At 41.5% G+C, this 13,914-nt stretch overlaps 1 protein-coding gene and 1 pseudogene across 1 annotated transcript in view; one reads left to right on the top strand and one right to left on the bottom strand.

Annotated features, from left to right (window-relative positions):
- Nucleotides 1-13,914, bottom strand: part of Numa1 (nuclear mitotic apparatus protein 1) — a 76,099-nt gene that overhangs the window by 44,675 nt on the left and 17,510 nt on the right. The gene's annotated exons all lie outside the window — the stretch shown is intronic.
- Nucleotides 232-13,914, top strand: part of LOC115031521 — a 22,020-nt pseudogene continuing 8,337 nt past the window's right edge.

Here is a 13,914-nt window from a genome sequence, read left to right as displayed (position 1 = left end):
AAGGATTAGAAAACTGAAATGATATTTTAATCTGGATCTTCAAGCACAAAATCAAAGTTTTCCTCTCGGGAAAGGGAGAAGAAAGCAGAAAGGTGTGGTAGCAGTGAGAGACTAGGTGTCAACGGTGAACTGAGGTCAGAATTGGGAAATCTTGAACTTCAAGGATTCAAATAAAGGATCTGGGATGATTTTAACAGAGAGCTGTGGTATGAGCCAGATTAACCTGACAAAATGGTTCTCTGGCAGCAAGGTGAGTTAGGAGGCTACCCAATAGATAGGAAGGTGCTGAGGACACAGATGATAGAGAATAGTTAAAAGAGGAATGAGAAGCATTGAGAAGAAAGAAGCTGACAAAAAGCAGGAAACTCAAAGCCACCATGGTGCTGTGTGCTTAAAGTCCTAGCAAGTGGGAGGCTGGGGCAGAAGGCCGGTCTGATCTACTATTAGACTTCCAGCCCAGCCAAGGCAGAGTAACAGCCTATCTCAAACAAAACGAAACTAGGAGGAGCAACTGTACAGGGAAGAAAGTATATGGCATATGTGAATCAAATGTGAGGAGGAGATGGGGGTCTGAAGAAGAAACAGGATATAACAGACAGTAGCTAATGCTTACTAAGAACCTACTAACATGCCTCAAACCATCCTACTGACCTATCGGGCATCATTCCATTAGGCTTCAACACCTCTTTATGAAGCAGGTAAATTACCACTCAACTTTAAGATGACTTTTTTAAAAAGACTTATTATTTATGTGAATGAATACACTGTCACTGTCTTCAGACACACCAGAAGAGAGCACTGGATCCCATAACAGATGGTTATGAGCCATCATGTGGTTGCTAGGAATTTAACTCAGGACCTCTGGAAGAGCAGTCAGGTGCTCTTAATCGCTGAGCCATCTCTCCAGCCCTAACACTCAACTGTAGACATGAAGAAACTAAGGCACAGAGTGACTATCTTACACACACATCACAAGTCACTTGCAGCTAACTACATCACCCTGGCAAGGATTCCTTAGATTCCTAGATGAAAGCATAGCCTCCTCTGCTTTAAGAGTACAAGTATGAACTCAGTAACATTTGCGAGGTGCCCAACACACTGACTTATAGCACAGAAGGTGCTAGTGGATGTTTCACAAAGGTTGGTTTCTGTCACCACAGTGTCCCAGCAGAAGGTTTACCAGTGCTAAAGAAGCTAGAGATATTCCTCCTGGAACAGGATGGTACCTTCACTGTGACCACCTTTTCCCCACCAGTCCCTCTCTCGGCTTTTACTTTATAGGCACACCTCAAATCTCAATCCCTCCAATATTAAACTGGTAACAGTAGTGAATTACTGGGGACAATTACTTGGGGACTTCCTACACTGTATGTATGTTTTTATGGTTGGATATATTTTTTTTATTATTTATTTATTTTGGTTTTTTTGAGACAGGGTTTCTCTGTATAGCCCTGGCTATCCTGGAACTCACTATGTAGACCAGGCTGGCCTCGAACTCAGAAATCCTCCTGCCTCTGCCTCCCAAGTGCTGGGATTAAAGGTGTGCGCCACCACGCCCGGCAATTGGATTTATTTTTAATAACCATGTACAAAAAGACACGATGGCTCAGGAGATATGCATGATCTGGTCTGAAGACCTAGGATCTACATGGTAGACGAGAACTCTCAACAGCTGTTCTCTGACACACACAAAAACATAATTTTAGTGTTTAAAAATTATGCTAATCATGTACAGAGATCAAGAAATGGTTTTATATATATTTTTGTGAAAGTCTCTTTCATCTAGAATGACAACTCCTTAAGGACATACCCCAGTTCCCTCTCTATGATCAGCCATAGTCCCTAGCTTACTAAAGCTCATTAAATCTGTTCCACTGAACTACATTTGTATGGCAGCTTTCCAAACACAGTCTCTGGCTACTAAAAGAATGTGTGTGCTGAGTAGAGAGGATGAGGTGCTGGTGAGATCCATACCCAACACTGCAGACACATTGCTCTCCCAGACCTACAGCCTGTTCTCACCATCCCTCTGTAGTCTGTACTTAGCAACTGCTATTAGCAGAAAGGACAGCTCCTATTCAAAGGACTACCACAAATACAAAAGTTCACATTTTATGAAAAAAAAATGGCAAAAATAATTAAAGATTGGCACACCCTAAAACTGTATGGGATGAAAATAAAAGGGTCGCTAAACTGCCCACCAGTCTCTGCAGTTCCATTTGGTACTGTCAGCCCTGAAACTTCACAGTGAAGACAGAATAGATACTGTATCTCTCCATCTTGCCCCTGCTCTAAACACAAGGTAACACATTCCAGCTGAAGCGCTGCTGTAGAAGGCTTGAAATCTCCGCTAGGATTTCCCTGCCAAGTCCTCACACTTCTAGGCCAACTAACTTATGGGCTACCCAGGAAGTTTGGCTAGTTTTCTCCACTTCTCTTTCTTCTCAACCAAGAAAGATCACTTGGCTCCTGCCTGGTTCTACAAGCCACTCATTACCCCACCAAAAGGGGTGGGGTGGTGATAAAGAAAGGGGTTTTGGAAGAACTCACAATGCAGGAGGAGTGAGTTCTGATAGAAGCTGAAGAATGGTAGTAAGTTAGAAGCACACAGTTGTTCAAAAGGGTCTGGAAATACTCCATCTCCTATTGTAGCCAGTAGGCTGCAGCAATTTGGTATTCATTTTATTATTCTTGTTTAAAATGTCAGTGTTGGGCTGAAGAGATGGCTCAATGGTTAAGAGCACTGACTGATCTTCCAGAAGTCCTGAGTTCAACTCCCAGCAACCACATGGTGGCTCACAACCATCTGTAGTGGGATCCAATGCCCTCTTCTAATGTATCTGAAGACCGACAGCTACGGTGTACATAAAATAAATCTTTTAAAAAAATGTCAGTGTTATAAGTTTTAATGTATACTATACTTTTGTTACAGTTTAAAGAAATGACAGGGAATAGGCTATGATATAACTCAGTGGTGAACACTGCCTAGCATATGTGAGGCTTCTGGTTCCATCCTTAGCAATGAAAAATGAGAGAGTAATTCCCCGGAGGCACCCCAGAACTGGGGTGATTCTAGTATAAATAATACTATTCCAAGGCGTCAATAACCTGGCTCCAGTTTTACTTCCTACTACACTTATGCCCTTACCCAAACTCTCCACCCTGACAGGCAGGTCTGTAATTTTAGATGGAATGTTTTATATAGACGAATGGCTCTAGGGTCAGATACAAATGAGCCCTAGATCCAAATTGTTGGTTCTAACATTGACTAGCCGGGTGACCTTAGACAAGTTATTTAATCTTTTTAATTCTCAAGTTCATTTTCTCTTAAATAGAGATAACCATGGTATTTACCTCATTGAGTTAATGTGAGATTAAAAAACAAAGCATGGCAAGTGTTTAGTATAGTGCCTTAGCACTATTAATTACAGTAACAGCAGCATTTATTATGCCAGGATATCAAGTGGCAGAGTGAAGACCAGAACACACTGCATGTGGTTGTTTTAAAGCTCAGGAAATCTAGCCAGGCAGTAGTGCTACATGACTCAGCACTCGGGAGGCAGAGACAGGCGGATCTCTGTGAGGTTCAAGGCCAGCTTGGCCAACAGAGTAAGTTCCAGGACAGCCAGGGCTACACAGAGAAGCCCAGTTTTTAAAATAAAAAAAAAAAAAAAAAACCAATCCTGAGGTTCAGGAATTAGGTGACTTGTTTACACAAGCTAGTCTTTTAAGTAGCCTACCATCCCCCCAACACTATTCTCTACTGCTTTAAAGACAGTAACTGAATAATTGAATAAATAAGCTGGTACACTATCAACAGCACAGAAGAACCTATACATTTATCTTCTCAGAATCATCTTTTTAAGTCAAAACAACCACATAGCTTTAAAAAAAGAAGAACTGAAGGACTGGAGAGATGGCTTGGTGGTTAAGAGCACTGGCTGCTTTTCCAGAGAACCTAGATTGAGTTCCCAGCACCCATGTGGCAGCTCACAATTGTATTCCTCTAGTTCTAGAAAACTGATACCCTCTCTGGTCTCTATAGGCACCAGGCACACACAATACACAGACATATATGTAGGCAAAATTACCCATACACATAAAATAATATTTTTTAAAGTAGTCACAGCCAGTTATAGTGTCATATACCCTTAGTCTTAGCATACAGGCGGCAGAGGCAGGTACATCTTTGTGAGTTCAGGCCATCTTGGTCTATATGGAGAGTTCCAGACCAACCAGAGATACATAGTGAGACTGTCTCAAAAACAAACAAAACAAACAAACAAAAAATAGCAAAACTTATCAGAAGCAACAAGCATTGAAGAAAAGTGTTCCTCGAGGGAAATGTTGGTGATAGCTCAGGGTAAGAAAGGGAAGCTGAAAGGAAAGGCAGGCAGTCACTGCAGCTTGTTGGAGAGATGTACTGTTTCCAAGGCCTGACCTCCAGCCCATTTACCATCACCCTCTTCTCCCTCTCCAGGGCAGTGGCTGGTTAATGAGTCACTGTTGCAAAGCCTGAAGCTTCCCCGGGAGAAAAGCAGAGGGCAAAAGCAACTCCCAGACAGGACTGATTAGTCAAGTCCAAGAGTCCCCACTCAGTTCTCCCTCAAGATGGCCTTTCTACAAAACTAAGAACCTGTGTGCCCTGTCTCAGTGCCACAGAGGAGTAAAATGGCTGAGTGTCCCTATAGGCAATATATCTGCCACAGTAGTTGCTGCAATTGAACTCAGAACCTCTGCAAGAGCAGTCAGTGCTCTTAACTGCTGAGCCATCTCTCCAGCCCAATGAAATAACTTTTTAAGTGACTTGTGGTATAAACTTTTTCTAAGAAGATATATTTTTTCCTTAATTTAATTTTATATATCAACTATACTTTCAAAGTGAATGAATCTACTTGGCCAGACATGGTAGCATACTGCAACCCCAGCACTTTTGAGGCTGAAACAAGTAAGATCAAGGTCTTATTCCAGGCCAACCTTGGCTAATAGCGAGTTAAGTTCAAGAGTGCATAGAGTTATATTAGACCCTGTTTCAAAAAAAAAAAAGAAAAAAAAAAAACCCACACAATCAAATAAAAAATAAACAAAAAGTAACCCCTTTTATTTTTTATTTATTTTTTTTGTTTTTGTTTTTTGTTTTGTTTTTTTTGTTTTGTTTTGTTTTTCGAGACAGGGTTTCTCTGTGTAGCCCTGGCTGTCCTGGCACTCACTTTGTAGACCAAGCTGGCCTCGAACTCAGAAATCCGCCTGCCTCNGCCCGGCTCTAACAAAAAGTAACCCCTTTTAAATGACATCTTTACATAGAGCCCTGGGATACAGATAAAGATAGGTTTGCATAGAGACATGTGGAGTTCCATCTGCTTCTTACAGCTGTTGTAGAATGGACGATAAAAGTCACTGTCAGCCCCAAGCAGGAAGTGACACAGGTCTGAAAGACCTGACAACAAGAAGAAAGAGACAACCTTGAGAATTACTTTTGAGATGTCTACAGAGAATTATAAGAATGAGGAACGGGCTGGTGAGATGGCTCAGTGGTTAAGAGTGCCGACTGCTCTTCTGAAGATCCCGAGTTCAAATCCCAGCAACCACATGGTGGCTCACAACCATCTGTAACGAAATCTGGAGTGTCTGAAGACAACTACAGTGTACTTACATATAATAAATAAATAAATCTTTATAAGAATGAGGAACACAAAATTCTAGAAGTACTTTAAATTTCTAGACTAGTACATGGATACCAAAACCAAAATAGGTATGCATATATGCAAGAATAGTGACAATTCCCTTTTACTGAGAATAGTATTAACTCTATCAAACAAATATTAATACTGTTATCCTTACTGAACAGGTTTTAAAATGTTGAACAACAATCCAATTATCCTGAGACTCATATGTATGATTAATATGCAAACACAAGTCTGTCTCACCTCAAAGTTTATAATCTAAGCCAGAAAGACTGGGTCTCTAGGTGTCTCCTAGTTACAAGTAACTAGAACTAGTGAAAACTCCGTCTGGCTCTAGACCCATAGGTCTGGATCCCATTTGAAACAGTGACAATAATTAGAAGGTCTAAGATAGGATGACCATCCTCACTTATTTAAAAGTAAAAGGCTAGCCTATTAATTTGCAGTTGAATTTTATTCATCTTCTAAAGCCTGTCTCACACAGCTGCAGTAAGTACCTGCATTAAGAGAGGACTTGGATGATTTCTGCAGTGGATTCATGCAACTGCAGACATTCAAATCGATCCAAGTGCTGAGAACAAGTAACTGTCAAATTAAGTCATAAATTGACATGTATATAACCCCACAGGTTCAAGGGACACTGTAGGAAAGGTGACAGGAACAAAGTCAGAAGGGTGGAGTGTGCGAGAATGCTGTCTCCAGGGCATAACATGGCCACTGTACTTTAGAACTCATAGCAACTGTGATTACAGAGCAGTGAAAGATTGGGCCTGACATCTTGTCATGAATGCCCACTTCTCCCTGAGGATCTATAGGCTAAAGGATAATAATGGTGAAGGAGAGAGACTTTTTCTTGGGAAGTATAGCCACTGATAAGGTACCCATTTTCCTGAAAGCTATCCTAAGGAAAGATCACTGGGTCACTAAAAAAAAAAAAAAAAAAGAAAGAAAGAAAACATTAAAGTAGGAGGAGCTAGCTATAGGATCATTGGAGTGTGACAAGAAAGGGAAATAAAGAGTAAATATGATCAAAATAGTCATGAACATGTATGAAAATGTCAGGATGAAAACCATTGTTAAGGATAAATTTATACCAATAAAAAGGAAGCAAGGGAGAGAAAGAGGGAGGGGACCTAGGCATGGTAGCACATGCCTTTTACCCCAGTACTCAGGAGACAGAAGCAGGCAGATGTCCATGAGTTCCAGGTCAGCCAGGGCTACATAGTGAGACTATCTCAAAGAAGGATGCAGGGACTTCTGGAGAAATTCCCAATGTCTAAAAATTTCTAACAAAAAAAAAAAAAAAAAAAAGAAGAAGAAGCCGGTCATGGTGACAGATGCCTTTAATCGCAGCACTCAAGAGACAGAGGCAGGTGGATTTCTGAGTTCGAAGCCAGCCTGGTCTACAAAGTGAGTTCCAGGACAGCCAGGGCTATATAGAGAAACCCTGTCTCGAAAAAACCAAAAAGACCAAAAAAAAAAAAAAAAAAACAACAACAAAATAAATAAATAAATAAATAAATAAATAAATAAATAAATAAATAAAAGAAAATTTCTTTTAGAAATTTGTTCCCATTTAGGAGTGCGAAAAAAGCTAGTGACCACATGAGTATTACCAATAAAGACAGTACGAAGGGCTGGAGAGATGGCTCAGTGGTTAAGAGCACCGACTGCTCTTCCAAAGGTCCTGAGTTCAAATCCCAGCAACCACATGGTGGCTCACAATCACCCATAATGAGATCTAACTCCCTCTTCTGCTGGGTGGTGGTGATGCACGCCTTTAATCCCAGCACTTGGGAGTCCGAGGCAGCCTGGTCTACAAAGTGAGTTCCAGGACAGCCAAAGCTACACAGAGAAACCCTGTCTTGAAAAAACAAACAAACAAAAAAACAAAAAAAGACAGTACGAGTGGTTATGGGAATAAAGGTCATTCGTTTTCTGTCATTTTTGGTCCATATCACATACCACTCGGGACTATACTGCCCTCAGCAGAACAATCAGTCAGGACTTGTATATGGCTCTGTACCACTTACTGATCATGTGTTTGCCATTTATAAAGTATTTCAAGTGTTCCTCACAGCAGCTCTGTAAGGAGGTATTATTTTCAGTTTACCAAAGAGAAAGTTGGTCAGAGAAATTAAATACCAGAGTTAAGATAGCAACTAAAGCTCAAGTATGCTAAAGCTCCGAGTTTGAAGCCAGAGTGGTCTACAGAGTGAGCTCCAGGACAGCCAGAGCTACACAGAGAAACCCTGTCTCAAAAAAAAAAAAACAAAAAAACAAAAAAACAAAAAAAAAAACGACCAAAACCAATGTGAATTGAGTCATGATACACACACACACACACACACACACACACAGAGTTCAACATCTAATTATATACAGAAGAAAATCAAAATTCCTTAGCATATTTAGAGCTGGAGAGATGGCTCAGTGGTTTAAAGCACTTGTTCCTCCAGAAGACCCAGATTTGAGTCCCAGCACCCACATGGCAGCTCACAATCATCTGTAACTCCAGTCCCTGGGGCTCCAATATTCTCTTCTGACTTTTGTTGGCCCATATATATGCAGGCCTACATTCATACATAAAAAATAAAATCTAGAAAAAAAAATGTTATTCCCAGTACTCTAAGGTCCAGCCTTCTAGTTTCCTTTCCAATCTCATCTCCAGCTAATTCAAGTATCTTTCCCTCAGCATAGCAGGTATTTTCTAGGTTCTGTATCACTGCTTGTGAATCTACTGAAATGCCCTGTCCTCTACAACTCTTGAACTCCCATGTATCCTTTATCATTTGACTAAAATGCCTCTCCCTTCAGCTCTCCTAGTCTCTCCCACAATAAGGAACAGTTGTTCTTTCTTCCAAATGGCCACTTATTGCTTGTTCCTCTACATATTTAGTTCACTCCCCTACAGGAATGCAAACTGTATATCTATCTGTTTCACCCAAATTAAGATCATAAAGGACAAAAAATATTGTTTCATCACTCTGACACCTGATACAGGTAGCTCTTAAACAAAAGCTTGCTGGATGACCGACAGATATTGGCCCCAACTTAGTAAATTCCATCATTAGGCAGTCAGTGAAGCCGGTCAAATGTTTCTCTAATTGTAAGTCATACACCTCGCATGAATAGATAGAAAACAATTAATGCCAAAAGCCTGCAGCTTCAGGGGGCCTTGCAAGCAGAGTGTGTTTGCACAATCATGACTAAAAGGAAAGGGCACTGAGGCAAAGAGCAGAGATAGAGCCGTGGACTGCACTCTTCCAGTCACCTCCTGAGCTCACTAAGCAGCCTACTTTCTTGGGGTTATCTGCAGGTCAAAAGGACAGAAAAGCAACTGATTGGGCCACACTGTTTCTCCAGCAACTAGCCCTACTCTTGGGCATTTAACTTCTAATTATGGGTCCATAGGGCCTTTTCTCCAAATGAATCCTACTGCACCAGTCAAAGAATGACTTTCAAAAAGGGCTCAGAGTTAACAGCAGAGAAGAGTCTCCCCAAGCCTTGAAGTAACAAAATCCACACTATCTGTTTTGATGAAAGTTGTTCTACCTTCTTTAAACAATAGTCTTGTCAAGGAGCAACTTCTCCCAGACCCAGCATGTCTGGGATTGTGTTTCAGGGGGGAGTCCTAGGGGCTGCTTCTCTTTAAACAGCAACTTTGTACTTGATGACCCACCCACCTGTGGCTGCCAGCAGAAAAGTCACTATAATTTTAGTGATTTTAGGGGTAAAAAGAAACTCCAGCCGGGCGGTGGTGGCAAATGCCTTTAATCCCAGCACTTGGGAGGCAGAGGCAGGCAAATTTCTGAGTTCGAGGCCAGCCTGGTCTACAGAGTGAGTTCCAGGACAGCCAGGGCTAACAGAGAAACCCTATCTCGAAATAAAAATAAAAATAAAATAAAAAGACACTCCACTGCTACCCCAGTACTTCAGCAGCTTTATACAGATACAGATACATCCCCTCTTCAAACTTTGAGCTCTCTCTCTTTCTCTCTCTGTCTCTCTCTCCTCCTCCCTTTCCTCCACTCCCCTCCCCTCCTCTTCCTTCCCTCATCCTCTACCCCCCCCCCAACCTCTCTCCCTCTCTGAGACAGACTCTTTCTGTCCCTTTTGGCCTGGACCTCACTTTACAGAACATATTGTACTTAAACTCTGACAATTTTGTTGCCTCAACCTTCATGCTACTGGGATTAAGATAGACTCCATCACATCTGGCTTAGCCTCAAACCTTCTTAGGCTTACCTGATTTTCAGATCTAAAACTTTTAGCATCTTGATACTCAACATAAAAATAAGAAAAACAACAAAGAAAAAAAGGAGAAAAACAAGAGAGTAAGAAGGAGAAATGTGAATGGTTACTTAATACAATGACTATGCAACAGGATCATTTGGCCAGACTGACAAACATTTTATTTAACTAACCAATTTCATCTGTTGTCAGGAGCATATAGATGATCAAGTATATGATACTCGTATATGACTGGAATATTTGAATACATTCAGTTACAGCCCTCTGCTTGCCCTACCCACCTTCCAGCCCACTTTCAAACCTACAACTATTGAAAGAAAAGAGAAGAAAAAAAAAAAATCAGTGATTCTCCTACAATACGTGCTTGCAACTTTCTGCTTCAGCCGGCTGGTGGGCATCAGCAGTCAGACCGAAAATGCTTCAGTCTCCTTGGTGGTTCTTCTAGAGATGGACCTGCCTTAGCTCACCAGCCACAGCTTCCTAGAGGTACATGTCCTGCCCTTCTTTTGACCCTTAAAGTATTTGTGATTTCAGAGGACTACCAGAAAAAGGGCTAATTTCCTTCACTATCTAGTCACTTTGACCTCAAAGCAAGAACATATAGAGTGAGTAAACAGGAAAGCAACTCTATTCAAATATTAACCCATCTCATTAAACCATATGAAAACTGTAAATAGATATACATATACATATATATTTACAGCTTTCCATATATATTTAGTCACTGCTTAAAACACTTACAAAACTACCTTCACACACTATTCCATGTGAGAAACAGAGAGAAATAGTAGTTTTATAACAATCAGTCATACCTTTTTGTCACAAAAAAATAAACAGATAGATAGGGAAAGAAAGAATAAGATAAGATGGATAAATGGATGGATGGATGGATGGATAGATGGATAGAGGATATTACTTTGTTTAATTCTTAGACACAAGACATTTCTGATGGCTTCTAAAAACTGAATCTACCCATTACAAGTGGAGATTGCTATCTCTAAAGATACTCAAAGATTGGTTCAGGGACTGGAAAGTATAGTTCATTGGTAAAGTTCTTGCCTAGCATGCTGTGGGTTCAATTCTAAGCACTGCTGTTAAAAAAAGAAGAGAAGAGAAGAGAAGAGAAGAGAAGAGAAGAGAAGAGAAGAGAAGAGAAGAGAAGAGAAGAGGCACCAACTGCATACCAGAATAAATGTAAAAGCTGAGAACGCCATTACTTTGAGGGAGACAGACTTACAAATGGAGAGGATAAAGTATGTATGATATGTCACCATTATTTAAAACAAAAACAAACTTGGCTTTTGCCTAGATGGCACCAAAAGCAAAGAAATAAGAGAAGTAAGGTTCTGACCAATGTCAAAGGAAAGGTCTTAAAAGCCAAGAAAGCGGGCTGGAGAGATGGCTCAGCTAAGAGCACTAACTACTTATCCAGAGGTCCTGAGTTCAATTCTCAGCAACCACATGGTGGCTCATAACCATCTGTAATGGGATCAGATGCCCTCTTCTGGTGTGTCTGAAGACAGCTACAGTGTACTCATAGACATGAAATAAATAAATCTTAAAAAAAAAAAAAAAAAAAAGCCAAGGAGGCAGCGCAGAAAGGTAGCCACAGCCACAGAAATCCACACCCACCATCCGATGGCACAAGACCCTGCAGCTCCAGAGGCAATCCAATATCCTCAACAAGAGCACACCCAGGAAAAACAAGCCATCATCAAGTCCCCCTCAACCCCTGAGTCAGCTATGAAGAAGACAGAAGACTTGTGTTATTGTGGATGTCAAGGCCAACAAGCACCAGATCAAACAGGCTATGAAAACACTCTATGGCATTGATGTGGCCAGTCAATACCCTGATCAGACCTTAACAAAGAAAAAAAAGGCTTATGTTTAGTTGCCTCCTGATTATGATGCTCTGGATGTTGCCAGCAAAATTGGGAGTCCAGTCAAAACTGAATCTAACTGCCTAATACTAAATACACATTCTGTCTCTCTCTCTCTCTCTCTCTCTCTCTCTCATACACACACACACACACACACACACACTACACTACATACTACACACACACACACACACACAAATTTTGACTCTGGAAAAACTCTCCAAGACTATGCAATCCAAGCTGTCTGTCTAAATATGAGGGAACTCCAGTCCACTGAAGTTAGACAACTGGTCCCTGGTCACACCACTAATTAGCAGGAGTACAGAAACCCAGGTATACTGACTCCCTGCCTAAAACACAAGTACAGGGTTATCTACACAGCTTCCCCTTTCTAGCTTTTCACTGTCTTTTTCTTCTGTGGTAAAGGGATGGGAGCTAACACAGGGCAGTCACGCACACAGAATAGCTCCTACCATCCAGAAGCTGAGAAATGTGCTTATACCCACAGTGTCTCTACAATGACTCTAACAGGTATGAGTCTATGTTTAATGTCTGGCTCACGGGAGTTCTGGGAAAACTACCACACAGCAGAGGCCAGTGAAGACTTCTGGACATTCTCCCACAATTAGAAAAATGTATATTATATACTTCCCACCTCCTACAGTAACCAGTTTGTTTCATGATGGATATCTTGTAGAATCTAGATCAGGGGAAAAGCAACAGAGAACGTAGGTAAAGAAAGCCAAGAAAAAGCAGAGAAAGGGCAGGAGCCATCTTGACTCACCTCCTGGTAGACGGCCCCTGTTAGCCCGGACAGTAAGCCACAGCAGTGTGAACTTGAATTTGCCTCTACTCAGGGAAGAGGCAAAGAGATGAGAATGCTGTTCCTTGCCATATCCCACCCACTGTTAGGGAACTCAGGCTCCCATCATCCTAGGTGACCCTGGAGCTCTGGATCACACACCAAGAAGAAGTGAAGAATGAGGGCCAGGCCGGTGGGGTGAGTCAATGAAGAGGAGGAAGAGTCACTGGGCAAAGATACTGGCCTCCTGTGGCAAGAATGTCAAACCACACCCCCACTCGGTCAGCTTTTAGGAGGCTTGTGAGGATTCCAGGCAGAATCCCTCAGACCTCTACACCACTCTCCTTTTTAAAGGTGTCTCTCTGGCTCTCGAAAGCCTTGCAGTATTTTTTTCTCAAGCATCAGATGAACTTCTGTGGCCTAAGTTTCCAAGTCCACTCTATGGCCTCTAGCCACTATTCGCCCTTATTTTCCACTATTCCAGAGCAGGTGAAACTCATCCAGCCACTCTCCTCATTTTTCTGTGCATGACTCTACCTCTGTCTCATTCTGATGCCTTCAGTTATCCAGGAGGCACAAACCTACCTTCAGGTGTCAGGCAAGTCATAGGAATGAGTGTTCCACTGAGCCATATGGCAAAATGAGGGAGTGCTGCACCTCCAAAAGGCAGCCAACTACTTATACAGTATTTTACTGTGACCATCACGATAGCATTTTAAATAATTCTTAGCAGTTTTTCTGTCTTGCAAATGAGGAAGTCTTCAAAGTCAAGCACCCGGCTCAATGCTGGCAACAACTGCTAGAGCTCAATGAAGCTGAAGCAAATACTCCCTACCATCAGATTTTGTGGTGGAAAAGTGTGAATATCACAGAACCATCATTCATATTTCATGATATAAAACCTAAATAGTGTGATGGGAAACCCAAATCATAGCTTATCTAAATAACCACATGCCTCTCTTTCTGACCCTCTTTCAAACCCCATCTTCCTGTCAAAATTTTGCCCTAGTTATTCCAACAGCTACTAAAAGGATCCCACAATTCCTATAGGGTTTACAGATTAGACAGCACAACGAAGTCTAATTATACACTGCCTTGTAGAATTGTGCTTTGCTTCTGTGTGGTTTAGATTCAACTTCCTTAACAAACCACCAAATATACTTATATAGTTCCTCCATGTTGATTTAAAAAATAATAAGCTGGGCAGTGGTGGCGCACGCCTTTAATCCCAGCACTTGGGAGGCAGAGGCAGGTGGATTTCTGAGTTCGAGGCCAGCCTGGTCTACAAAGTGAG

This window comes from Mus caroli, chromosome 7 (genome assembly GCF_900094665.2).
Source record: "Mus caroli chromosome 7, CAROLI_EIJ_v1.1, whole genome shotgun sequence".
Taxonomy (NCBI): domain Eukaryota; kingdom Metazoa; phylum Chordata; class Mammalia; order Rodentia; family Muridae; genus Mus; species Mus caroli.
The sequence above is the reverse complement of the archived record's forward strand: the minus strand, read 5'-3'. Positions and strand labels throughout refer to the sequence as shown.